Here is an 11,190-nt window from a genome sequence, read left to right as displayed (position 1 = left end):
GTCCCCTCATCCAAATCATTGATGTAGATTGTGAATAGCTGGGGCCCAAGCACTGATCCCTGCGGTACCCCACTAGTCACAGTATGCCAACCTGAAAAAGACCCGTTTATTCCTACTCTCTGTTTTCTGTCTGTTAACCAATTCTCAATCCATGCCAGTATATTATCCCCAATTCCATGCGCTCTAACTTTGTTCACCAACCTGTGTGGGACCTTATCGAAAGCCTTCTGAAAATCCAAATACACCACATCCACTGGTTCCCCCTTATCTATTCTACTAGTTACATCCTCAAAGAACTCCAATAGGTTTGTCAAACATAATTTCCCTTTCATAAATCCATGTTGACTCTGCCAAATCCTATTATTGTTTTCTAAATGTCCTGTTATCACATCGTTTATAATAGATTCTAGCATTTTCCCTACTACTGATGTCAGGCTAACAGGTCTGTAGTTCCCTGTTTTCTCTCTCCCTCCTTTCTTAAATAGGGGGTTACATTTGCTACCCTCCAATCTGCAGGAACCATTCCAGAATCTATAGAATTTTGGAAGATGACAACCAATGTATCCACTATCTCTATAGCCATCTCTTTCAAAACCCTGGCATGTAGATCATCAGGTCCTTGGGATTTATTGACTTTCAGTCCCATTAATTTATCTAGTACTATTTTTTTTACTAATACCAATTTCTTTCAGTTCCTCATTCTTGCCAGACCCTTGGTTCTCTAGTATTTCTGAGAGGTTTTTTGTGTCTTCTTCTGTGAAGACAGACACAAAGTATTTGTTTAATTTCTCTGCCATTTCCTTATTCCCCATTATAAATTCTCCCATCTCATCATCTGTAAGGGACCCACATTTGCCTTTGCCAGTCTTTTCCTTTTTACATACCGATAGAAGCTTTTACAGTCCGTTTTTATGTTTCTCGCTAATTTACTGTCATATTCTATTTTCCCTTTCTTTATCAATTTCATGATAGTCCATGATAGGGGAGAGTGTACATGGGCTGTGGGAAGAGATTAAATGGGTGGGTAGAGTCCGTGATAGGGGAGAGTGTACATGGGCTGTGAAAGGAGATTAAATTGGTGGGTAGAGTCCATGATAGGGGAGAGTGTACATGGGCTGTGAAAGGAGATTAAATTGGTGGGTAGAGTCCATGATAGGGGAGAGTGTACATGGGCTGTGAAAGGAGATTAAATGGGTGGGTAGAATTTATGATAGAGTAGATTCTACATGGGCTGTTCCATCCTTTCTGATGTTCTTACCTGTCTGGTAACATAAGAACATAGGAAATAGGAGCAGGAGTAGGCCATACAGCCCTTCGAACCTGCTCCGCCATTCAAAAAGATCATGGCTGATCTTCGACCTCAACTCCACTTTCCTGCCCTATCCCCATATCCCTTGACTCCCTTAGTGTCCAAAATTCTATCGATTTCAGTCTTGAATATATTCAACAACTGAGCATCCAGAGCCCTCTGGGGTAGAGAATTCCAAAGATTCACAGCCCTCTAAGTGATGAAATTCCACCTCATCTCGGTCCTAAATGCTCGACCCCTTATCTTGAGACTATGACTCCTAGTTCTAGACTACCAGCCAGGGGAAACAGCCTCTCCACATCTATCATGTCAAACCCTCTAAGAATTTTATAGGTTTCAATGAGATCACCTCTCATTCTTCTAAACTCCAGAGAGTATCGGCCTATTCTACTCAATCTCTCCTCATAGGACAACCCTCTCAGCCCAGGAATCAATCTAGTGGATCTTCATTCCAGAAGATAAATCCAGTGATGTCCCAGCCAAAATTGGCCACCCATTCCAGTTTACCATATTTTTTTAAAGGCACAGATTGAATCAAATAAAATTAGCCTGACACGGTTTGTTCTTAATTCAGTTTGAGCCTAACACCCACAAGTCCCTGCAACCGGTTGTTTACAACGAGGGACTGCGGGAATTTTTATTTTTGCTTGTGTGAAAGTGCTGCTTCAGCCCACAAAGAGTTAATGGGAGTTACCCTCCTATTGAGTGAGTGCTGCTGGGGTGGGAGGGAGGTATCTTTTGTGTGTGCCGTAACTTGATGTGGGCAAAATTGCTGCAGATAAGGATCAACTTAAAGCTCGTTAAAACTTCTCCAGATCCGTGCTTGAAAAGGTCACGCCAGCAAAACGGTCGCATCCAAGGCTAAGAGATACGGTTCGGGCGAGGCAGTGACCTTTACTGTAGCGTCAGAATTCCTTTTCCATTAGCCTACGTGGACCGCTGTACCCAATGTGTGAAAAGCGAGGGCTGCGGTGCGCAAGTCTCATTGCAAAGCCTGTGGGTGCAAGCGCTGTAGCGGTCGGGACACTGCACTTTCAAACTCAAAAGAAGTTTGGAACACCACCTCCACGGAGCCAGATTTCAATCCAGCCCAGGCTGAAAACGTGAAAGTCTCAATCCACTCGCAGGGCGAGCCCTGCGTAAAATAAATCTCAGTCCGGTTCCTACTGGGTGCTGACAGTCAAAAGAGGAAACTATCACCGATTGTTTAGGAGGGAGAGTTTACAGGACATTGGGATTGTGCAGATTGGAGGAAAGTACAGAACAATTGGTTTGCACCATATTGATAATCAGTGATTTGCAAGCTATGCTACCTCAGTGTGTCCATAAACACCGGTTTGTTCAGAAGTGCATAATGGCAAGACAGTATCAAACAGACAAGTGCGGTCATGGACTTGTATTATCTGATGTTTTCACAGAGCAAGTGGACCTCAGGTAATCAACCAGACGCATTCAAAGGGTATCACGAGCCTGATTACCAACCATCAATTCCCCTACTTGCAGCAGGCACTACCTCAGATCCGCACACCACAGGAGAAGTAGCTAGTGGTGTTGAGGATGCAGTGAACACCAGTGAGCAAGGGATAGCAATGATGCTAGTTGATGAGTGGCTCAGCGTGTGATCGCCCCCCCCGTGCTCGCTGACTTACACTGGCCCCCGGTCTGGCAATACCTCAAATTTAAAATTCTTATCATCATGTTCAAATCTCTCCATGGCCTCATTCCCTCCCTAGCTCTCTTAACCTCCTCCAGCCTTACAGCCCTCCGAGATCTCTGCATTCCTCCAATTCTGGCCTCGTGTCCATCCCCATTTTCCTTCGCCCCATCATTGGTGGCCGTGCCTTCAGCTGCCTGGGCCCTAAGCTCTGGAATTCCCTCCCTAATCCTCTCCGCCTCTCTCTCCTCCTTTAAGACCTTCCTTCAAACCCACCTCTTTGACCAAGCTTTTGGTCACCTGTCCTGAGGTCTCCTTGTGTGGCTCAGTGTCAAATTTTGTCTGATAATCACTCCTGTGAAGCCCCTTGGGACGTTTCACTATGTTAAAGGCACAAGTTGTTGTTGAAGGCAAAGCCTCCTTTCAAAAGGAAGCTGTTACACCAGCAGGGCCCTTTTGGGAAGTCACCTGTCCCTCAGATATGAACCGGCATCTTCCATGAGTAACACCTAGAAGCACTGGTTGTTGGCCCATTGGCAAATTGGGAGCATCTCTCATGAAGTCCCCCACAACTGTTACGGGTGATGTCATGGCTGCCTTCAAGTCGTTTGGAGAATAGTTGCAGAGAATTATGACACCTCGTATATATTCACATACAGCAAAGATGCACATGGAGTAACAAAGGAGCACCAGGCTGGCACTTGTTTCAGTAACAGGTCTGTGTTAAAAATTGGATAGCCAGGTGGTGAAGGATAGAATACTAGAGCCTAGTCTTCAGTTGCTTCCAAGCCTTTATTCATAAAGCTCCACATTACACCCACACCACACCCTAGATCAGCTCTCTTATAAATGGATATGAGAGTTCCCAATTTTTTTTATTCGTTCATGGGATGTGGGCGTCGCTGGCGAGGCCAGCATTTATTGCCCATCTCTAATTGCCCTTGAGAAGGTGGTGGTGAGCCGCCTTCTTGAACCGCTGCAGTCCGTGTGAAGGTTCTCCCACAGTGCTGTTAGGTAGGGCGTTCCAGGATTTTGACCCAGCGACGATGAAGGAACGGCCGATATATTTCCAAGTCGGGATCGTGTGTGACTCGGAGGGGAACGTGCAGGTGGTGTTGTTCCCATGTGCCTGCTGCCCTTGTCCTTCTAGTTGGTGGAGGTCGCGGGTTTGGGAGGTGCTGTCGAAGAAGCCTTGACGAGTTGCTGCAGTGCATCCTGTGGATGGTACACACTGCAGCCACAGTGCGCCAGTGGTGAAGGGAGTGAATGTTTTGGGTGGTGGATGGGGTGCCAATCAAGCGGGCTGCTTTGTCCTGGATGGTGGCGAGCTTCTTGAGTGTTGTTGGAGCTGCACTCATCCAGGCAAGTAGAGAGTATTCCATTACACTCCTGACCTGTGCCTTGTAGATGGTGGAAAGGCTTTGGGGAGTCAGGAGGTGAGTCACTCGGCGCAGAATACCCAGCCTCTGACCTGCTCTTGTAGCCACAGTATTTATATGGCTGGTCCAGTTAAGTTTCTGGTCAGTGGTGACCCCCAGGATGTTGATGGTGGGGGATTCGGCAATGGTTATGCCATTGATGCACACCACCTGAATACAATTAACACTAATTGCTATAAATCACGTGGATACAATTAACAGTCTGTGTTTTCACCTAGCCCTGCCCAGTTGACCGTAGGCACCGTCTCTAAAGGCACTGAGCCCACAGCGATGACAACACTCTGGAACTGAGAGAGGTTCTTCAGGATTACTCATGGATAGAGGACTTCCTATATTCCCTGAAGCTCCCTGGTTATATATGCAGCCACCCACCAAAGCTACTCCCTCAAGTAGGGGAGTACTTGGTAGTGGGGCACATCCACAGCCAAAACAGGGGAGGCCATGACACACAAGAAAGAAAGAAAAACCTTGCATTTATATAGTGCCTTTCACGTCTTTTGAAGTGTAGTCGCTATTGCAATGTCGGAAACGGGCAGCTACTTTGTGCACAGCAAGATCCCACAAACAACAATGAAATAAATGACCGCATTATCTGTTTTAGTGATGTTGGTTGAGGGATAATCTTGGCCAGGACACTGGGAGAATTCCCCTGCAAAATGGTGCTTTTAACATCCGCCTGAGAGGGCAGACGGAGCCTTGGTTTAACGTCTCATCCGAAAGACGGCATCTCCAACAGTGCAGCACTCCCTCAGCACCGCACTGAAGTGTCAATGTAGCTTTTGTGCTCAAGTTTCTGGAGTGGGACCTGAACCCACAACTCAGAGGCAAGAGTTTCTACGCGCTGAGCCACGGCTGACACCTTGCACAACAGCAAAACACACTAAGTAGATAGACCCCAGCAAAACACAACTTAATAAGTGTATGTTTTCTATTGGAAAAGCATTATATGTAGTTATCATATTGCAAGCTTGGAAGAGCTTGATAGTTCAGTGCCATAAAAAATTTAATGGCAGTTTTAAATGCAGATGATAGATCACAAACTGCTTGGAGAGCATAGCAGGTGTTGGTTATAGAATCATAGAGCCGGCATGGGCTCGATGGGCCGAATGGCCTCCTTCTGTGCTGTAACCATTTTATGATTAGGCATGGTGCATACAATTGGCATTGAGATCCATGTTTGTTCATGATATGATGGGAATGTGAAAAGAAGCATTATGGCCGCTCTCTGGAGCCGAGCTGGTATGGTGGGTGCAGCTCTAGTTGACGTATAATGTGGATCTTGTGGTGATAGAAAGCTAATACATTCAAGAACTGAAGCTATTGGCCAAGAAGGTCCCGACCTGAGCAGTGGTGGGGCCAGTGGTTTCATATGAGGAAAGGAGCCAGTTCTCTCATGTGTATTGGAATTCTGGCCCTGTAGTGCCTCCTAGGAATTGTAGTACCATTGGGGTGCATTGGAGCATGGCATAAGTCAAACATGGAGTTGGAGTTTGGGGAGGGGGTGGGGTGAGAAGTTGTTTGAGACAAGCTCATAAGTGAGTTGGTGAATTTTTTACATGTGTTATGTGATTAAATTTTACTTTGGGAACTTTCAAAAGGGAATTAGATAAATACTTGAAAGGAAAAAAATTACAGGGCTATGGGGAAAGAGCAGGGGAATGGGACTAATTGGATAGCTCTTTCAAAGAGCCGGCACAGGCACGATGGGCTGAATGGCTTCCTCCTGTGCTGTACCCACCTACTATGATTAATAAAGTGATTTTTAAAAAAATTTTCCTCTCAGGATGTGGGTGACCACTGGCAAGACCGCATTTATTACCCATCCCTAGTTGCCCCGTGAGAGTGGTGGGCCTTCTTGAACTGCAGCAATTGAGTGCCTTCCTAGGCCATCTCAGAGAGTATTAGCTGGAGTCACGTGTAGGCCAGACCAGAGAGGGGACAGCAGGTTCCCTTCCCCGAAGGACATTAGTCAACCAGTTAGATTTTTAGTACACTCCGACAGCTTCAAGGTCATTTTTCTCTGGTGCCAGCCCACAAATTACCAAATTTAAAGGAAAGAACTTGCATTTCTGTAGCACCTTTCACAATCTCAAGACGTCTAGAAGCGCCTTACAGCCAATGAAGTGTATTGAATTCAATTTCACAACTTGCGCTGGTGGGATTTGAACTCACGACCTCAGGGTTTCTAGACCAGTACCAGAACCACTGTGGGTCAACTATTGGTGCATTTTGCACCTGTCATTAAGATTGCGTTGCACCTGTAACAAAGTATGGCATCCGGTGTGTGACATGTGGAGTGTGACAGAGACATAGTTGATGCAAAAGATAAATATATTTATGCAGAGGAGGGCTAACCCTTTCTCCCAGTATCATACCACTTTTTAATCACATCTTTTTTGCTAAGCTTAGCAATGAAAGGAATGTCAAGCTTATAGATACTTCCATGGAAAATCAATCATATTCCAGCAGTACTAGTTTATTATCACCACATGATGTCGCCATTGCCCCATTTTTCAGGGAAATCATTTTGCTCTGTGGAGTTGGTGGCTGAGTATGATAGCAGGATTGTCCATTGGTATTTGACTCTTTTGCCCTAGTACCAAAGGCTTCATTCCGACCAGCGTTGATGTGTTGAAAGCTCTCTTCTTGCTCACCTTCTCCTTTTCACAGAGGTGACTTAAAGTTTGGTCAAAAAAGATGGGTCTTGAGAAAGTTTTTAAAAGGCGGGGAGGAAAGTGGAGAGTTCGGGGTTCAGGCAGGGAGTTTGAGGGAGTAAAGCTGAGTGTTCTGCCACCAGTGGAGGGAGGGTCCACAAAAGGCCAGAGTTAGAAGACCAAAGGTTGCAGGAGGGAATGTAACGGTGGAAGAGGCTGATGGCATGCCCCTGGTCTCGCTGGCCTACGTTGGCTCCTGGTCCCCCAACACAATCAAAATTAAAATTCCCATCCTTGTGTTTAAATACCTTCATGGCCTCACCTCTCCCTATCTCTGAACTCCTCCAGCCCTCGCTGAGCTCTGCGTTCCTCTGACTGTGGCCCTTTCAGCATCCTCCCCTCCCTTCACCCCACCATTGGCAGCTGTGCCTTCAGCCGCCTAGGCCCCACGCTCTGAAATTCTCTAGCTAAACCCATCCCTCTCCTCCTTAAAACCCACCCATTTGACCAAACGTTTAGTTACCCCTTCTAATATCTCCTTCTTTAGCTTGACATCCATTTTTTTGATTACGCCGCTGTGACGGGCCTTCCATGTTAAAGGCACTGTATAAATACAAACTGTTGCTGCGATACAAAGGGGAAAGATGATGGAGGGATTCGAAGATCAGGACGAGGATTTAAAATGTATTTTTTTCTCTTATTTTAAGAAGTGTGCACGATGTGACTGTCTGCCCCCTCCTTCCACAGCTCGGTTGGTAAATGTACAGCTTGTTGTGGAACTGTTCCCAACATGAAACAAAGCTTCGGGAAAGGAAGGGAGAAAAGGGAGGAAATTAGGAAAATATTTGGGCAGGAACTAGGCTCAAGAACAAAATTAACGCAAGACTTGAGGTTAGATTTTCTTTCCCTCTACATCTTATTACGATCTGGAATGCGCTGCCTGAAAGGGCGGTGGAAGCAGATTCAACAGTAACTTTCTAAAGGGAATTGGATAAATACTTGAAGGGGAGAAAATTGCAGGGCTATGGGGGAAAGAGCAGGGGGAGTGGGACTAATTGGATAGCTCTTTCAAAGAGCCGGCACAGGCACGATGGGCCGAATGGCCTCCTTCTGTGCTGTAAGATTCTATGAGTTTGGGAGGAACATGGAATGGACTCCCATAAATCAAGACATACCTAGTGAAGCTCTGAAAAATAACAACTCCAAAGCCTCTCAGCCATACAGACCAGGAGGCCCCAGGTTTGAACTTGGGTCTGTGTTGATAGCTGATCTTCAGCTGGGGCAGCACTAGAGGGCCCTACACTTGACCTCAGCACTCCTGGGTTGGAGTCAGGCCAGGGTTCCCACTCCAGATCGCTACCCATGCAGGAACTAGGCGTATGTGCACCTTGGGCAGAGCCAAGATAAGGCAAGGCTGCTACATCCCACATGGCCAAATAGGCTGCCAACATTGACCGTCAAGACTCAGGCAGAAACAATGGCCCATTGGGTAAGATACCAAAAGAGCAACCAAGACCCATGGGATTGTACCCCAGGAGGGAGGCAATGCCTTCAGAAGGGGGATGAGGACAAGAGAAAAAAGTTGGTCAAACTCTCCTGTAATTCGAATACTGCTCTAACCATGGGGATGCATATCTGTAGAATGTGACAGGTCAGGGTAGAATAATGTAGATTGAAATGATAAACCAGGTTACCTCAAGGGTCAGAGCGTTTCAAGTTTTTGAACTATTTGGCCCAGGAGGGGTTTTGAATTAATTTATATTAAGAAAATACGATTAAGTTAAATTCAGCTCACGGGGGATTTTAAAAAAACCTCACATTTCTATAGCGCCTTTTACAACCTCAGGACGTCCCAAAACGCTTTACCGCCAATGAATTACTTTTTGATGTTGCAATGTAGAAAACACCACAACCAATTTGCACACAGCAAACTTCCACAAACAGCAACATGATAATGACCAGATCATCTGTTTTAGTGATGTTAGCCAGGATACCTCCCCAGCTCTTCTTCCTGTCTTGGGATCTTTTACATTCACCTGAGAGGGCAAATATAGCCCTCAGTTTAACATCTCATCCAAAAGATGGCACCTCCGACCGTGTAGCACTCCCTCAGTACTGCGCTGGAGTGTCAGCCTAGATTTTGTGCTCAAGTCTCTGGAGTGGGGCTTAGAAACCATGACTTTCGTGACTCAGAGGTGAGAGTGCTGCCCACTGAGTCACAGCTAACATGGCTGAATCCAGACAGCATGCCCTACCTCTGGGAAACACGGACGAGATTCAGACAAAGCAATGGAGACATGGTATTTCTCACAGATCGTGTCAACTTGAGATAATGGAGTTCATTAAGACAGTCCAATGACATTCACACCTAATATGTTGGGATGGCTTCATTCATTTGAGCAGTCTGGGGTCTTATCTGAACCGGCCATGTCGGAAGTGTCTGATTCGAAGTAGCCAGTTTGATTGGCAGCTCAACTGGCCAACCCCTGGCCAGAGAGAGCTGGGGGCAGTTCGGAGGTCAAGTCTTTGGTTTCTTGTCTCTCTGGGACAGAAGCAGTCTGGAAAATTTAGAGGTGGAAGAACAGTCACTGGGCGACATATCTCTTCCTAGTGTTAAAGCCAATTAATTTCAGAGATTTGCAGTTCAGTCGAGTGAATTTAGCCTGATAACAGAATGTGTAGTGTGCTTTGCTATTTTCTATGTTACAGAGAGCGTTATGAAATAGGTTGAAAAACACTGTAAACTGAAATCGGGTCATTCATATATTGCTTGTAAAATAAACCAGTCTGTTGGTTTACAGTTGGCCTGAACTCACTAGAATGTTTCAGTCCATCGTCCGGAAGATATGGGGAAACATACACAAGATTACGGTGTCCAGTATACATAATGAGGGATTTCACTGTTACAAGCCACAGGTCATGTTATCATATGTCTAAACATTGGGCATTAAAGGTAAACTTCTAATCATAGAGGATGTGAGGTCCGTTACAGGAGAGACCGGTGTCTCTGAACCCAAGAAAATATCTAAAGTAGACCCAAAATTTGTAATCTTAAACAGCACAGTAAAAAAGAATCTGGATCACTGCTTCAAACCAAACCATGACAGCAGAACAAATGGGCTCAGTTTCAAACTCAGGAAATGCAGATTTATGACTGTTGATTTTTAATTAATTCTTTGGGATATGGGTATCGCTGGCAAAGCTGGCATTTATTGCCAGTCCCCTAGTTGCCCCTTGAGAAAGTGGTGGTGGTAAGCCGCCTTCTTGAACCGCTGCAGTCCCTTGTAGTGAAGGGGCTCCCACAGTGCTGTTAGGTAGGGATTGTGATCCAGTGACGATGAAGGAACGGCCGACATATGTGCGAGTCGGGATGGTGTGCGTCTTTGTAGGGGAACTTGGAGGTGGCGGTGGTCCCGTGCACCTGCTGCCCTTGTCCTTCTAGATAATGGGGATTGCGGGTTTGGGAGGTGCTGCCAAAGAAGCCTGGGTGAGTTGCTGCAGTGCATCCTGTAGATAGTACACGCTGCAGCCACGGTGCGCCAGTGGCGGAGAGGGCAGGTATTTAAGTTGGTGGATGGGCTGCTCTGTCCTGGACTGTGTCGAGCTTCTTGAGTGCTGTTGTAGCTGCATCCATCCAGGCAAGTGGAGAGTATTCCTTCACACTCCGGACTTGTGCCTTGCAGGTGGTGGAGCAGAAATTAGGAAGTTCTTCACACAGAAGGTAGTCACCCTACAGCCAGAGGCCAGTCCCTACTGTACACAGAGGCTAGGGCCTCTGGGAGGGTAGGGTAATGAAGGCATTTAAGAAACAGGTGAGTGTGATGATGGTGAAAACTGACAGAGGAGCAGGAATGGTTACATGGCCTTTCTCATCTGCATCTATCTGGGCATCTGCAACCAATGGGTATAGAGAAAAATCTGGGGTCATGGGGGGCCCTGCTAATGTAAATACTAGTTTCATTATTTATTGAGAAGCAGGTTTTAAAAACAAAAAAAATTTCATTTTTTCATATTCAATATTTCATCAAAAAATATCACATTTCATTTATTAGCTCACGGTGGCATTATATCTCCTTTACACTTGGGTCCTCACTGCCTGGCAGATACCGTACTTTCTGTCCCACCATCTTATCT

This window comes from Heptranchias perlo, chromosome 44, assembly GCF_035084215.1.
Source record: "Heptranchias perlo isolate sHepPer1 chromosome 44, sHepPer1.hap1, whole genome shotgun sequence".
Classification (NCBI taxonomy): Eukaryota; Metazoa; Chordata; class Chondrichthyes; order Hexanchiformes; family Hexanchidae; genus Heptranchias; species Heptranchias perlo.
This window is presented reverse-complemented; position numbering follows the sequence as displayed.